The sequence below is a fragment of the Sus scrofa genome, chromosome 6 (assembly GCF_054392235.1).
Source record: "Sus scrofa isolate SSC_HxYL_T2T_F1_AM1 chromosome 6, Sscrofa_HxYL_maternal_Yorkshire_Landrace_v2.0, whole genome shotgun sequence".
NCBI lineage: Eukaryota > Metazoa > Chordata > Mammalia > Artiodactyla > Suidae > Sus > Sus scrofa.
This window is the reverse complement of record NC_139388.1, coordinates 163,496,871-163,512,379: the sequence shown is the minus strand read 5'-3', so window position 1 is coordinate 163,512,379 and position 15,509 is coordinate 163,496,871. Positions and strand designations below refer to the sequence as shown.

Sequence of the window (15,509 nt, the reverse complement as noted above, 5' to 3'; positions counted from 1 at the left end):
GGACATGATAAGCATTTGACCCCTGACTCTTGTCATTTCACTCCTGGCAAAGTAGTTGGAGGATATGACGCAAATGTAAAAATTGCAATTGTACTGAACTTTGGAAGGCAGTGTGACTTAGTGACAAAGTGTGGGTTTAGAAGTCAGAACACACTGCAGTCCAGGCTCCCCTGCTTCCCAACTTCATGGGCTGGGGGGGACATGTTGATTTACTTCTTAGAACCCCATTTTCGGAGTTCCCGTCGCAGCTCAGTGGTTAACAAATCTGACTAGGAGCCATGAGGATGCAGGTTCGACCCTGGCCTCACTCAGTGGGTTAAGGATCTGGCGTTGCTGTGGGCTATGGTGTAGGTTGCAGACGCGGCTTGGATCCCATGTTGCTGTGGCTGTGGTGTAGGCCGGCAGCTACAGCTCTGATTCGACCCCTAGCCTGGGAACTTCCATATGCTGCAGGAGTGGTCCTAGAAAAGGCAAAAAAGGAAAAAGAAAAAAGAATCCCATTTTCTTCATCTGTAAAACCCATTTCCCCTGTCAAACCCTTTTTTTCTTCAAAGCATATTTTTTAGTTGATTTACACTGTTGTATTAGTTTTGGGTGTATAGCAAAGTGATTCATATATGTATACACACACACACACACATATACATTGTGGGTTATTGCAAGATATTGAATATTGTTCCCTCTGCTATACTGTAGGGCCTTGTTATCTATTTTCTATATAGTAGTGTGTATCTGCTAATCCCAACTTCTAATCTGTCCTTCCCCCCTACTTTTCCACTGGTAACCCTAAGCTTGTTTCCTATGTCTTTGAGTCTGTTTCTGTTTCGTAAGTTCATTTGCATCATTTTTTAGATTCCACATATAAGTGATATCATATGATATTTGTCTTTCTTTTCAAAGAATTATTGATGGACAGGCTTAGATAAAGCCACATGGTGGGACGTGTCATGGCCTATGGCATCGTAGGCTCAACACAAACGGTGGTTATTATTGCTGCTATTTTTCACCGCAACATTATCTATAACAAAGAGTCTGGAAATCGCCTAGCTTCCTAACAATAGGGAGATGATTAAGTCATCAACGCTTGCAATGTCACCCTACGCAATAAACCATGAACACAGCGGTAAAGACCGTGGGGCAACAAGGGACAGGATCTCCATTCTACAGCTGAATGCGAAGGGAGCATGGCAAATGCTAGTTTTACCATACTCTTAGGTATAATGCGTGGAACAGAATACGAAGAAACGGAGGCAATCACTACGCATGGGCACTTTTTGTTTGTGTCTTTCGAAAAAACTTCTTGGGTGGTTTTAACCATGTTTATGTAAACATAGTATCCAAAACTCAGACAATGATTTGACCTGAACAAAAGTCATTTCTTTCCATGAGTGACAGTAATTCTTTTCCTGTGGCTGCTGCAACACATTATTACAAACTCAGTGGCTTAAGACAGAGGCTTATTCTCTCACGGGTCTAGGGGCCAGAAGTCCTACACACGGTGTTGGCAGGGCCGTTCCACCCCCCGGGGCTCTGGGAGGAATCAGCCTCTCCCCAGCTTCCGGAGGCCACCAGCCACCCTGGGCCTGCCTCGGTTGGTGCTGCCTCTCTCCAGCCTCCGCCTCCATCTTCATACCGGGTCTCCTCTGCGTCTGGGTGGCCTCCCTCTGCCTCATCCTTATAAGGATGCTTGTCGTAGGATGCAGGGCCCACCCAGATAATCAATCATCATCTCTCCACCTTAAAATCCTGAATGTCATTTCACCTGCAAAAATCCTTTAACCAAATAAGGTCCCATTCACAGATTCCAGGGAGGATATGGACCTATCTTTTGGGGAAAGGCCGCCATTCAACCCTTTCCAGGCCATGTAAGAGAATTCAGAAACGGAAGGGGAGGGAAACCACGCTGAAACATCAGAACAGGTGATGGTTATTGGGGGGAGAAATAATAGAGGAAAGAGAAGATAAATTCAACACAACAAGAACAAATAGAAATATTTGCTGAATGGGTGGAATGAATTGAAGGGAACAGAGGATGAGCTGTAATAGGAGCCTGACGTCCTAGACTTACCTCCCAGCCTCAGTAAGAAACCACAGACTTAGTAAATGGCCACTCTTCATTCATCCCTGAGCTGAAATCCCCTCCTCAGCTCTTAACCCAGTTTTGCTTCTAGCTTGTATCCTATTGGATAAATGTCTCACGCAGTCTGAAAGTGAAAATGAGGAATGGGTGCGTGTACTGAGAAATAGAATCTATAAACAGAAGATAGCCGGATCTTATTTGACAATTAAACTCTGACCCACAACCTCTGCGGCAACCAGCTTGGGAAGCAAAACCACAAAACCACTCTGCAGTTATCGGCCCCAAACAGTCAGGATGGGGTCAATCATGATCAGTTTTTCTAATCTTTGCCCCTATTTCCAACTCCCGTCTAGCCAAAGAAACCCAGACTTGCTCCCCAAACCAACTACATAAAGATGTCCCACTTCTGGAGTTCCCGTTGTGGCTCAGCGGTTAACGAATCCGACTAGGAACCATGAGGTTGTGGGTTCGATCCCTGGCCTCGTTCAGTGGGTTAAGGATCCGGCGTTGCCGTGAGCTGTGGTGTAGGTCACAGACGTGGCTTGGATCCCGTGTTGCTGTGGCTGTGGTGCAGGCTGGTGGCTACAGCTCGGATTCAACCCCTAGCCTGGGAACCTCCATGTGCTGCAGGAGTGGCCCTAGAAAAGGCAAAAAGACCAAAAACAAAAAAAGATGTCCCATTCTAGTCAACTATTTCCACAACCCCCCCTTCCTGCTTTGCCAACACCCTCCAATCAGAGCATCCCTGAAGCCCTCAATTTTTTTTTCACTCTGAAGCTTTGCTGCTCCCTAGCCTCTTTGAGTCTCTGCCAAATGCAGTGACAGTGGCTGACTCCCTTACTACACAGCAAGCTCGGAATCAGCCGCTGTCGGTTCTCCTTGGGGTGGCCTTTATTTCCACAAGGCGATCTCTTCATTCTGCTCCACTGAGTGCATTTGCATCCCTACCCCCCTGGCTATGACCACTGCCTAGAAAATTGAGTCACTCTAACTTGGCAGTGCTGGCATAGAGGACATGCTAAACAAATTATTGGCAAATGAAGGAAGAGCCCTCTAAATGAAGGCTAAGTGTGTTGCGGCAGCTCCAAGTTGTTAGATTAAATTCTGGGGAGTAAGTCGAGAAGACTTATTTTAGGGAGATTCCAGGGAACTCTTGGTTATTCTGAATTCTCTGGAAAATGGAGCTTTCTAGTTCATTGAACTTTCTAGTTGACTCAATCTGAGAATGCCCTCACCTATGGCTCTCACTTCACAGATCTTAATGAATCTTAAAGATGCAGATGGCATAATTTCACAAATGTTGCTGTGAAAAGTCTTAAGTGCCAAACAAAATGAGTAGAAGTTGGATGGTGCCAGCTGTTGGGCTATGCCCACCTAGGGGGCTATTTTAGAACTAGGTGTTCAACAGGAGCTTTTTTTCTTTTTACTTTTTTTTTTTTTTTTTTTTGGTCTTTTTAGGGCCACACCCACAGCATATGGAGGAGACTCCCAGGCTAGGGGTCGAAACAGAGCTGTAGCCACTGACCTACACCACAGCTGTCAGACCAGAGCCACATCTGCAAACTACACCACAGCTCACAGCAATGCCAGATCCTTAACCCACTGAGGGAGGCCAGGGATCGAACTATGTCCTCATGGACGCTAGTCAGATTCATTTCTGCTGAGCCACAGTGGGAGCTCCAGGAGCTTATTTTCTTATTATTCATCGCTCATAAAATGGAATGCAAGCTGCTCTCATACCCTCCCCCACCATGGGCTTCCTTGATACTCTTGGATGTTTAGTTGGTGGAGAAATAGACTGTTGGGTGGCTACTGGGGAGAAAGGTTGGAGGCAGCAGAGATGAAGAAGAGAGCAAGCCAGCAGGAAGAAGCCTCAGAAGAGGCTCCTGAGAGATGCTGTACCAAGAAAGGCCAGGGAGCAGGAAAGCCTCAGAGTGAAAAAAAATTGAGGGCTTCAGGGATGCTCTCATTGGAGGTTGTTGGCAAAGCAGGAAGGGGGGTGGGTGGAAATAGTTGACTAGAAGTGGGACATCTTTTTTTGTTTTTGGTCTTTTTGCCTTTTTTTAGGGCCACACCTGTGGCATATGGAGGTTCCCAGGCTAGGGGTTGAATCAGAGCTGTAGCTGCTAACCTACACCACAGTTCATGGCAACACGGGATCCTTAACCCACTGAGTGAGGCCAAGGATTGAACCTGCAACCTCATGGTTCCTAGTTGGATTCATTTCTGCTGCACCGCAATGGGAACTCCCCAAACAATCTTTTAAGACTAAACACAAGAGGGGGCTCTGGGAACGTGGTGGACTAAGAAATACCAGGAATCTGTCTTCCCACCTAGATAGCAATTGCTTTGGCAGACTCTATCTGATGTATCCAGTTGGTAGGCTAGAGTCTGTCCATGCCTTGCAACTTACAGGAGAAGGCTTGGAGGGTAAATTTCTGTTAATTTTTGGTCAATTTCAGCTCTTTGTACAGTGGCAGCAGCCCAAACTCCATCCCAGCCACATGGTAGGTGTGTTCCTGGAACTGGAGTGGGCAAAAAGACCCTGTCCTCCAAACACTAGGGATCTGTGCACTGAGCACTGATTGCTGCTTTTGATCACAGAGGCCCAGACAAAGAGGTGGGCCATCACTGTTGCTGTACCTCCCCAATTGTTGAAAGCCCCTACCATCCAGCTGAAGTGACTTCCAGAGGATTTAAAGGACAAGTGCCCTTTCCCATGTGACTTTTTCTTTTTTCACCTTTGGGAGACAGACATTAAACGTGAGGAATTTCAAAAACAACTGCACATGCAGTGAAAATTTAAAAAGTGTGTGTGCCCAGAGGAAGGTTTGGAAAAGATCTGAGAAGACTTTAAATTCATACCTCAGGCTGGTCCTCAGCACAAAGACAACCTACAACAGTTTTAAAAAACAGTAAACAAAACAATAACAAAAAACAGCAAACCCTTGGGAAGGGGGAGAATCTAATTTCCAGAGTCGCTACATTATTAGGTTCAAATGTCCAGTTTTCAATAACAACAACACAAAGATCACAAGGCATACAAAGATCAGGAAAATATGGCCCATTCGAAGTGGAAAAAAATGAACAGAAACTGTTCCTGAAAAAAACCTAATAACGGATATACTAGACAAAGACTTTAAAGAAACCATCTTAAAGATCCTCAAAGAACAAAAGTGAGATGGGGAGAAGTCAAGAAATTGATGTATGAAATGGAAATATCAATAAAGAGAGAGAGAAAAAACCTAAAAAGAAATAAAAAAGAAATTCTGGGGCTGTAAAGTACAGTAACAGAAATGAAAAATTCACTAGAAGGAGTCAAAAGCATATTTGAGCAGGCAGACGAAAGGATCCATGAACTTGAATACAGAATGGCTTCCTCTCAGTTACGTCTGGCCACTGAGGTGAAAAGAGAGCAATGGGGGGGCATGGTTTATGTGAGCTAAACAGGGCTGAAGATGGTCCTCTGAAATTCTCCCCAAAGTGACCCCACTGGAGTGTGAAGATATTAGGGAGAGAGAGAGAGAGAGAGAGAGAGAGAGAGAGAGAAGGTGTGCTGTGGGTGGACTTCCCCATGACCAGAATGTGACTGAATTCTTAAATTACCAGGATGGTTAATTTAATGCATCAATTTGACTGGTCCATGTGCCTAAATACTTGGTCAAACATTATTCTGAACGTTTCTGTGTGGGTGTTTTTGGATGAGATTAATATTTAAGTTTGGTGAACTTCAAGTAAAGCCGACTGCTCTCTATAATGTGAGTGAGCTTCATCGAATAAGTTGAAGGCCTGACTAGAACAAAGACTGACCTTCCCTGAGCAAAAAGGAATTCTGTCAGCAGATGATCTTTGGACTTGATCTATAATGCTTGCCTGGGTCTCCAGCCTGATGGGTTACCTTGCAGATTTTGAGCTTGCCCCTCAAAGCAATATGTGATTCAATTGTCAATTCTTTAAAATATGCCTCTATCTCTATCCTTCTATCTCTGCCTCCATTTCCATATCTATTTCTGTCACCTCTATTCTGTCTCCGTCTCCATCTGTATCATTTTTAACTCCATCTCCATCTATCTCCATCTCTATCATCTCCATCTCTATCTCAGTCCACACACTATTGGTCTTGTTACTCTGGAGAACACTAATTCAAGTACTTTCCATGCCAGGGAGTCCAGATGGGAGCCGATCAACCACAGAGCCAATGTCAGGGGCTCTGTTTGATCGATTATTTGTGACTTCTTGGCAGAAGAAGATAATTTACTTCTTGGTAAATTATCCAAGAGCAGGAAGTTAGTTCACGTTGCATCAGAGTATCATCCCTGACTTCTTCCACTCATCCCCACCTCATTAATCCATCTTGTGACTGATTCTTTCCACTTTCTGAATTTTATCTCTCTGACTGCTACCACCTTAGTCTGAGCCATCCAGAGAAATCCCCAGCCCATCACACAGGGACCTCAACCACCTAACTTTTGCTAACTCCCAGCTTTGACTCTTGCCATTCCCAGCACTGGCTCCACAAGCCAGATGTGCAGAACTCTTTTCACTACTAGTATAGACTATGATTTTTTTCCCCTTTTTTGGAAACCCCATGGCATATGGAGTTCCTGGGCCAGGGATCAGACAGATCTGAGCAGCAGCTGTGACCTTAAGCTGCAGTTGCAGCAATGCTGGATCTTTAATCCACTGTGCCGGGCCAGGATCAAACCTGTGTCCTGGTGCTTCCAAGACACAGCCATCCTGTTGCACTACAGCGGGAACTCCTAGTCCATGTTTTATTATGCCTCTGTGTTTTTCATTCATCTAACAATCTCTAACAAGGATTGACCTTGTATTTGATCCTGTGCTAAGAGTGACTACACAATGCCAGGCCTCAGGAGCTCAGGGTCTAGGGGGAAGATAGGCTTGGGGACAGATAAAGGTGACCATGGGTTGGCAGTGCCCCAAGGAGGATCCTTACAGACTACAGAAAGAAAATACACATGTGAAAAAGGCACTTTGCAGAGGGCTGGAACATCATATTTTCACATATGCTCTTCTCTTGGCTGCCTTGTACCTCCTCTCCAGTGAACTGAACCCAAGCTCAGTATCATGTCAGCCCAGCTAAATATCATCTCTGGACCCAGCAGAGTTACTGTAGCCTCCACTGTTCCCTCTCCAGGGTCTCTACCATTTCAGATTTAACAGGGTCCTCACTTATCCCATGGAGTAATCCCTCCAAATACCCTACCACTGGCCGAGTGTTTACTCTGCGCTGAGCGTGTGCTTGCCCTGTGACCACCCTGTGTGGCAGGTTCCGTGGGATCTCCATGGGCTCAGAGGGGTTAAGTCCCTTGCTCAGCATCCCAGGGCTCATGAGCTTCATCTTTTAAAACTCCAGCGCCGAGCACCCCGCCCGGCACAGAGTCGATCGTCAGTGTCAAATGAAGTGACATTTTTCAAAGTTGCACAGCTTTATGAGCTGAATAGAATGGAATAAAATAAGCTAGAGGTATTTGTCAGGGGAGACTTCAAAAGCAGAGAGCCTTTGTTTCTCTTTCACCACCACTGGCCATTCTTACTGTCTGAGCAGCAAGTGGGAGAGGGAAGCCAGATAGATGGTCCCGTTGGTACAGGTCCCAGCACCTTGCTGCCACCAGATGACACAGCAGGGAACACTGCACTTGGGAAAGGCCCATCTGGGAAGCTCTCCCCGACACCATGTCCCTCTCCCTTGGGGGTGGAAGCTGAGGTCTCTCCTGGCTGGAGCTGGCCCTGCTGAAGGCCAAATATTTGCAGACAGGGATTTGCAAAGTCTTGAGCTCTTATGATCTCATCCGAATGGCTGGCTGTGGGAGGCCGGCTGGTTTTCCTAGGCCACCAGCTCTGGGGAGGTGAAAACGACCCCCCTTGGGCTCAGAGGCCTGGGCCTGGTTCTCAGTCCGGTCACTTTACAGCCACTGGACGGGGAACCTCAGTTGCCTTTGCCATAAAATGGAAACGCTGATTGTTCTACCTCGGGGTTGTCATGAGAAGTAAGACGATACACGTGGGACGTGCTTTTAACTGCTTTTTGCTGTAACAGGCAAGGGATTGTTAGTCATTCAAAGAAGCCAGAGTTCCTCAAGCCGCCGTCTCAGAGCCTTGCACCCAGCGTGGGGAGGACACCCTCGCTCGCAAATGCCAAGACGTCTAGACAACCCAGTCGGTTTATCTGAGTTTATTATTGCGAACCACACAACAGGGAAACGACTTGTTGAGCTGATTGGACCAGGTCTGGTTATTTATAGAGGCCCCTTGGAACGAGCCCAGGATCTGGCGACAGAAATCCTGGAAATGAATCTTAGATCCCCCATTTCTGTTTGTGTGAGCTGAGTGTTGTTTTTTCAGCTCTGAACCCGGGACTGGCATCTCCACTTTGCCTGTGCCCTTTGACCCAGCAATCCTGCTCTTGGATGCTAGCCCAGAGACATTCTCTGGCAGGTGTACCCCTCAGGGGACATGGTGGAGAACATGCATCTTGCTGGTGTCTGTGGTAGCTGACAGGAGGGGGCGTGAAGGTTTTCACCACCAGAGGGAAGGGTGCGTAAGCTGTGGCCAGGACAGCTCTAAGATTCGGAGAGCGGACACAAGCAATGGTCTAAACACACCCACAGCAAGAGGGTGACCCTTCAAAACAGAGCTGGGTGGCGTTCCCCTTGTGGCTCAGCGGGTTACGAACCCAACTAGTATCCACGAGGATGCGGGTTCGATCCCTGGCCTTGCTCGGTGGGTTAAGGATCCAGCGTTGCGGGGAGCATCGGCGTAGGTCACACGCGTGGCTCAGAACCTGTGTGGCTGTGGCTGTGGTGCAGGCTGGCAGCTCCAGCTCCGATGGGACCCCTAGCCTGGGAATTTCCCTATGCTACAGGGGTGGCCCTAAAAAACCAAACCAACCAACCAAACAACAACAACAACAAAAATAAAAGACAGAGCTGGGTGACAACATAAAGGGCAGAACATGTAACACAATACCAGGGACATGAATGAAAACAGAAGCACACACGAAACAGGAGACTATACCAGGATCCATGCATATTTATAGACCTATATCAGCACAGCAGAATGGCGGCCCATGAGTGGAGATTAGTAACGAGGGGCAAAGCAAAGCCAGAAAAGGATGTCACATGGACCAATGACAATAGTGAGCTTTTAAAATTTTAGGGGGCTTGAGGAAGTTCCCAGGCCAGGGATCAAACCCACACCACAGCAGTAACCACAGCCACAGCAGTGACAACACCGGGTCCTTAACCCTCTGAGCCCCGAGGGACCTCCCAATAATGGGCAGGAGATACGATCAACTTGATTTCCTGCCTCAAAGATTAGGAAATGCCCTCCCTTGAGGTGTGGTCGGAATTACACACAATGTTCATAGGTGTCCTTGGCACAGGGTTTGGCACATAGCAGGTGCTCCAGAAATGGCGGCTCTTTTTGCCGTTCGCTCACGGAGCACATTGGTACCAAGCACTACTTGGTGCTGGGCTTGGTGTGAGGAGCTGTGGAAGAGGGAAACTGTATGGCTCAGGGACTGTATGCGAGGTGGCAGAGGGGACGTGACAGCATCAGGAGAGGGAACCCTCATCCGGGATGGCAGAGACTGTGCCGCCAGACCCCCTCACTTTCCAAAAGGAGGCCGAAAGCGGCCTCATTTTCAAGGCCACGCAGCAACTTTGTGATGGAGTTAAGAGCAGTCTCCAGGGTCCTTTCCGGAGCATTATCCAGCATTATCCGAGCCAGCCCCCCGGGCCTAGACCACTGGGAGGGGAAGCTGTATCTCCTGTCACGCCTTTTCCCCCAAAAGCCCTCCCTGAGGCCCCTCCCTTGTTCTTTGTTTGTCTGTTTGTTTAGGGCTACACTTGCAACCTATGGAGGTTCCCAGGCTAGGGGCTGAATCAGAGCTGCTGGCCTACACCACAGCCACAGCCATGCCAGATCCAGGCTGCATCTGCAATCTTTGCTGCAGCTCACAGCAGGCCAGGGATCCTTAACCCACTGAGCAAGGCCAGAGATCAAACCCCATCCTCACGGACTCTATGTCAGGTTCTTAACCCGCTGAACCACAATGTGACCTTCCCCTCCCTTGTTTATACACCAAGCTCTGTGTGTATATGTATTGGAGAAGGGAATTAACAGATTTGTGGGGTTTTTTTGTTTTGTTTTGTTTTTAGGGCCACACACACAGCATATGGAAGTTCCCAGGCTAGGGGTCAAATTGGAGCTGTAGCTGCTGGCCTATGACACAGCCACAGCAACGCCAGATCCTTAACCCACTCAGTGAGCCAGGGATTGAACCTGCATCCTCATGGATACTAGTTGGGTTGTTACTGCTGAGCCATGATGGGAACTCCAATAGATTGTGGGGTTTTTTGGGTTTTTTTTGTCTTTTTGCCTTTTCTAGGGCCACTCCCGTGGCATATGGAGGTTCCCAGGCTAGGGGTCTAATTGGAGCTGTAGCTGCCGGCCTACGCCACAGTCACAGCAACTCGGGATCCGAGCCTCGTCTGCGACCTACACCACAGCTCACAGCAATGCCAGATCCTTAACCCACTGAGCTAGGCCAGGGATCGAACCTGCAACCTCATGGTTCCTAGTTGGATTCATTAACTACCACGCCACGATGGGAACTCCCACCAATAGATTGTTTTTAAAGTGCTGTTTGGTAGCTAAAATGCATAAGGAGACAGAGGTGCAGCTCTATGGAGTCAGCCTCCTGCTTGTCCCCTTCTGAGTGACCTGAGCAACCCCAGGTCAGGGGCTCCCAATCAGAAGCAACATCTACCCCCAGCCCTCAAAGCTGAGCCTCAAATCTTACCACTTAAATGCCACCCCAAGGAGAGTGAGAACTTTGCAATCGCCTTCTAGCCTTTATCATCCTTTTACTCATCCCTCAAATACCCTGTTCCCCCCAAATGACAAGAGGTCCTCCAGAGAGGAGGAGGGGGTCCCTGAGGGAGCCCAGAGCTCTGAGATCTGATGGAGGGGTGGGGAGAACTCTGGGCTGGCTCCTTGGGTAGCAAGTCCTTGGGACGGCTCCAGGGAAGTGAGGAGGTGGTCAGAGAATCCCAGAGAAGGAGGGGTGGACATGGCAAAGGAGAGGGAGCAGTCCCCAAGGGCTCTGCCAACATCCTGCCAGCTTTGAGTCACAGGGCTATAAAAGCCTTTTTTACAAGGTCAAAAACTCTCAGAAGTTTTCCCACGGCTTTCAAAATGAGATTGGCAAAGAACTGAATAACATACTGATTTTCCAGGACAAGCACATGTCAGATATGAAGAGAGATGAAGGGGACAGCATCCTCTGAATGGTGGGAACTCTCCATCCCCTGGGAGTTCAGCACAGCCCGGAGAAAGGATAATGGGATAATGCGATGCTGAGGAGAGGTGGGATGGCTAACACGCATGCGCACTTACTCTGCAGCCCCCCCCCCGCCCCCCGCCCGGCACTGTGCTAAACCTCGACTAGATTATCTCCATTTAGCCCTCACACTGCAACGCTATGAGCTGGGCACTGCCATGTGCCCATTTTACAGATGAAGGGACAGTGCAGAGTTAGGGCTCACCCAGGATCACACTTTGGGAAGTGATAGAGCAGGACTGGAACCCAGATTGTCTCACTCCTGAGTCCACGGCCCTAACTGCTAAACAAACAGCAGCTTAGTTCGGTCATTAGGGATCCCCCAGCATATGGCTGAGGACCCTGGATAAACAGATCCCAGGGTAGGAAGCCAAGAGCTCATCATTCAGTGCTCATTTTCCCTTAGGAATATTTCTTAGGGAAAGGCATTCCAGGAAAAATCAGTCTCTAGCCTCTGGAGCATACTTTTTCTTTCTATAGACGATTATTGTCATTGGTATTTTATGACTTGCTCTCCACAAACCGAACAGCAGAGTCTCTCCCTGGGGTTTTATCACAGCTGACCTCCTTTCCATCGGAACTGATTTTCACGCGTTTTTCAGCACACTCAGCAGCATCACCGCTTATGGAATGTTTGAATGACGTTATTATAAGCGATTTAAAGAGATTTTAGAACACAAAAGCGAAATAAAAGCCATCACAAGTACTCAAGGCTAGTCTGGAGCGTGTAAACCACAGTTTGGTTCAGGCAACACTGGGGAGACCAGGCGGAGTTCTGTTTACCGGCTACAGTGGCGCCGCCGTGTGGCGAGAACATAAACACCGTTCACGCTTTACTTGGATTGCCAAGGGGAAGCTTCTGAGCCGAGGGCTTAGATTTGTCACTGCCCGCCGTGCACCTCCCCGCAGGCTTTTGACCCCCTGTTCAGCTCTTAGACTAGATGGGCGCTACCCCTTGGCCCTCGGTCTCTAGAATTGAACTACTGCTGTTCGACTGGGTGCACTGTTTCCTGCAGGTTCTCTGGTCCTTAGCTCTCCGCGCGCGGTTGCTGATGTTTGCCTCAGGTTGTGAGGCTTTGGAAACTGCCTGGATCTGGAGGGAGCTGCTTCAGAAAGGGTTGGATACTCTCCCGCAGGCCCTACACACTACAGACAAAATGGCATTGCTGTTTTAGACTTGGGTCAGCTCAGTCTGTTGTCCCCTCCAGGGAAAAGGTTCAGATATGCAGTATTTTTAGTTTCATGTTGAATGCTCAGGGATTTGGCTCTCTGCAGAAGCCGCCAGGGTCTCCTCTGAGTCTCACTCTTCCAGGCTCCCGGTTGTTGTGCAGTGAGGACGCCTCCTGGAAGCCAAAGCCGCACTTCCCACATGGCCCCTCCTGCCAGCCGGGCACCTGAGATGCGAGCTGCACCCAGGCCAGCTCCACCATCTGCTAATGGCTCCCCTGCTGCTGCACCTTGGCAGCCAGATCCGATGGCCCAGATGGCAACCCCTGCAACTGGTGCATCTGTGGGCTCTGCCCTCGGCCGCATGATAGGTCATGCCATCCCTCGGGGCTTCAGTGGAGGAAGAAATGCTGAGCCCCAGGAGCCTCAGGGACCCCAGCTGGCACAGCAGCAGGAGATTGGCCCATGCTTCTATGAGGTGAAACAGTTTTTGGTCACCAGGGTGCCCTTAAGCTTTGTGAGAGTTTCATCGAGGTGCCGAAACAGTGCAGAAGGGCAAATGGATTAGCTTAATCAAGACGCTCCATTGATGGAGTTCCCGTCGTGGTGCGGCGGAAACAAATCTGACTAGGAACCATGAGGTTGAGGGTTCGATTCCTGGCCTCACTCAGTGGGTTAAGGATCTGGCGTTGCCATGAGCTGTGGTGTAGGTCGCATACATGGCTCCGATACCAAGTTGCTGTGTCTGTGGTGCAGGCCAGCAGCTATAGCTCCGATTGGACCCCTAGCTTGGGAACCTCCATATGCCATGGGTGTGGCTCTAAAAAGCAAAAAAGCAATAAAAAATAAATAAATAAAAGCTCCGTTGAAGACACAAAAATCATCCCTCATGACCTAATTGATTTAGTTAGCATCAAAATGTGATAGTGAAGATAATACGTGTGAAATCAAAGTTAAACCTCTCCTCTTTCACTAAGAGCTTTCGTGTTTCTGAACTGCCGTGGAAGAGCGTGGTCTTTCCACAGTCTCACACTTTGAGGTGGTGTTGAGTTTGGGGCTGGGCAGATGTTTGTGTGGCCTCTTAAATATGCTTTCTGATGTTATTGTTTGTGAATGAATTCGAATAAAGTGGTTTTCTTTCCAAAAAAAAAATTTTCTTAGGGATTTGTAGTCACTGAATGCGTGTGTGGGCTGATGAGTGATATTCCTGTTGAACTAGGGGTCACCTCATTAGATAAGGGCAGAGCTGAGACCAAAACTCAGGTCTCTCGACCGTCCGTCCAGGGCTCTTTGCCGTGAGCTCCGGCTCTGCTTGGTCAGCCATGGGACAGAGCCACTGTCCTGGGCCACCTCTCACTCCCAGAGCCAGGAGTGAGAGCTGAAGCTGGGGGAACACCGTGTTCCTGGAATGGGATTCTGTGTCTCATGCCAGACAGCACGATTTTGTTTCTTGTACCTCTCTTTTTTCTTCTGTAAAATGGGAGCAGAGCCTACTTGATCCTTCAGCTGCAGCTGAAAGCAGGAATGAGATTGCAGTGGGATGGTTTTGTGATGAGTAAGGATGATGAATCTCTGTTCACGCTGTATAATCTTGAAATCGTGTACCAGACCCTAAATCTTTGTGTTTTGAAATAAAAGCCCTTTCCTTTAGCCTCCCAGGCCTCCCCGCCAGTCACAAAAGGCTGACTCAAGCGTTCATGACGAGGAAATACAGGTACAGCTAAAAACTAGCTAAAACAGTCTCTATTTTGCTATGTCCTGCCTTCACACACTAACTTATCACTAATGTTTACTTTTTTTTTTCTTTTGCCATTTCTTGGGCCACTCCTGCGGCATATGGAGGTTCCCAGGCTACGGGTCGAATTGGAACTCGAGCCACTAACCTATGCCAGGGCCACAGCAATGCAGGATCCGAGCCGCATCTGCAGTCTACACCACAGGTCTCGGCAACGTCAGATCCTTAACCCGCTGAGCAAGGCCAGGGATCGAACCCACAACCTCATGGTTCCTAGTCAGATTCGTTAACCACTGAGCCACAACAGGAACTCCTTTCTTCTTCTTTTTTTTTTTCAATGTTTACTTTCTAGTTAGAGTTATGTTGCACTTAGGGTCTGGGTTTTCACCAATGATCTCTTCCTTGCTTAATTGCTATTTTTACTAATGGTTACTTACTAGTTAGTAATTTGCTAGTTAGTAATATTTCACCTTTACTAATGGTTACTTGCTAGTTAGTCACTTGCTAGTTAGTAATATTGCACCTCGTGTTTTCTTTTGTAATTGAAACACCCCCTAACACCCCTTCCCTGTCAGCAACCTTCATCCCAGAGAGACAAGCAAGGAAGGATAACTCTGAGGACAACCAGAAACCATCACCAGACGCACCCGTGCTGGCCTTGACGACTCTGAAATGATCTATGGATGAAAAATAACATAGATGCCTTCATCAAGAACCTTGTCTTCCGAGCTAAACCTACAAAACCCCTTGCTATCCTTTCTCAGGACAGGACACAGTTTTGAGGCTTTCGCCTACTGTGTCCTCCTTTGCCTGGCAAAGCAATAAAGCTCTTCTTTCTCTTCCTCCAAATTCTGTCTCCAAGACTTTAACACAATCTTAGAGATTGTGTACAGCGGCCGCATTTCGGCTATAAATCTTAGAGTCTGGAGTTGGAAGGAATCTTGGAGGTGATCTGGGGACGGGCAGTCTCACATGGTCCCCTGAGCATGGAAGGCTCCCTAGGGCCAGAGGCAGAGCTTCCAGTCCTTGGAAAAATTCAAGGTGAAAAGATGGTCGCGCAGAAGGGATCCTTCTCTAAAAGGGCTTTCTGCTCAGAAGCGGTGGCTGGATGGGAGACGCCATGGTTTCTGGCTTCTGCACACATTTTCTCTAATACTGGT

General features: G+C 48.2%; 1 pseudogene; it reads left to right on the top strand.

The window, feature by feature from the left end:
- Positions 1 to 12,388: 12,388 nt before the first annotated feature.
- LOC102164720 (coiled-coil-helix-coiled-coil-helix domain-containing protein 2 pseudogene) lies at positions 12,389 to 13,187 on the top strand (annotated as a pseudogene).
- Positions 13,188 to 15,509: the final 2,322 nt, after the last annotated feature.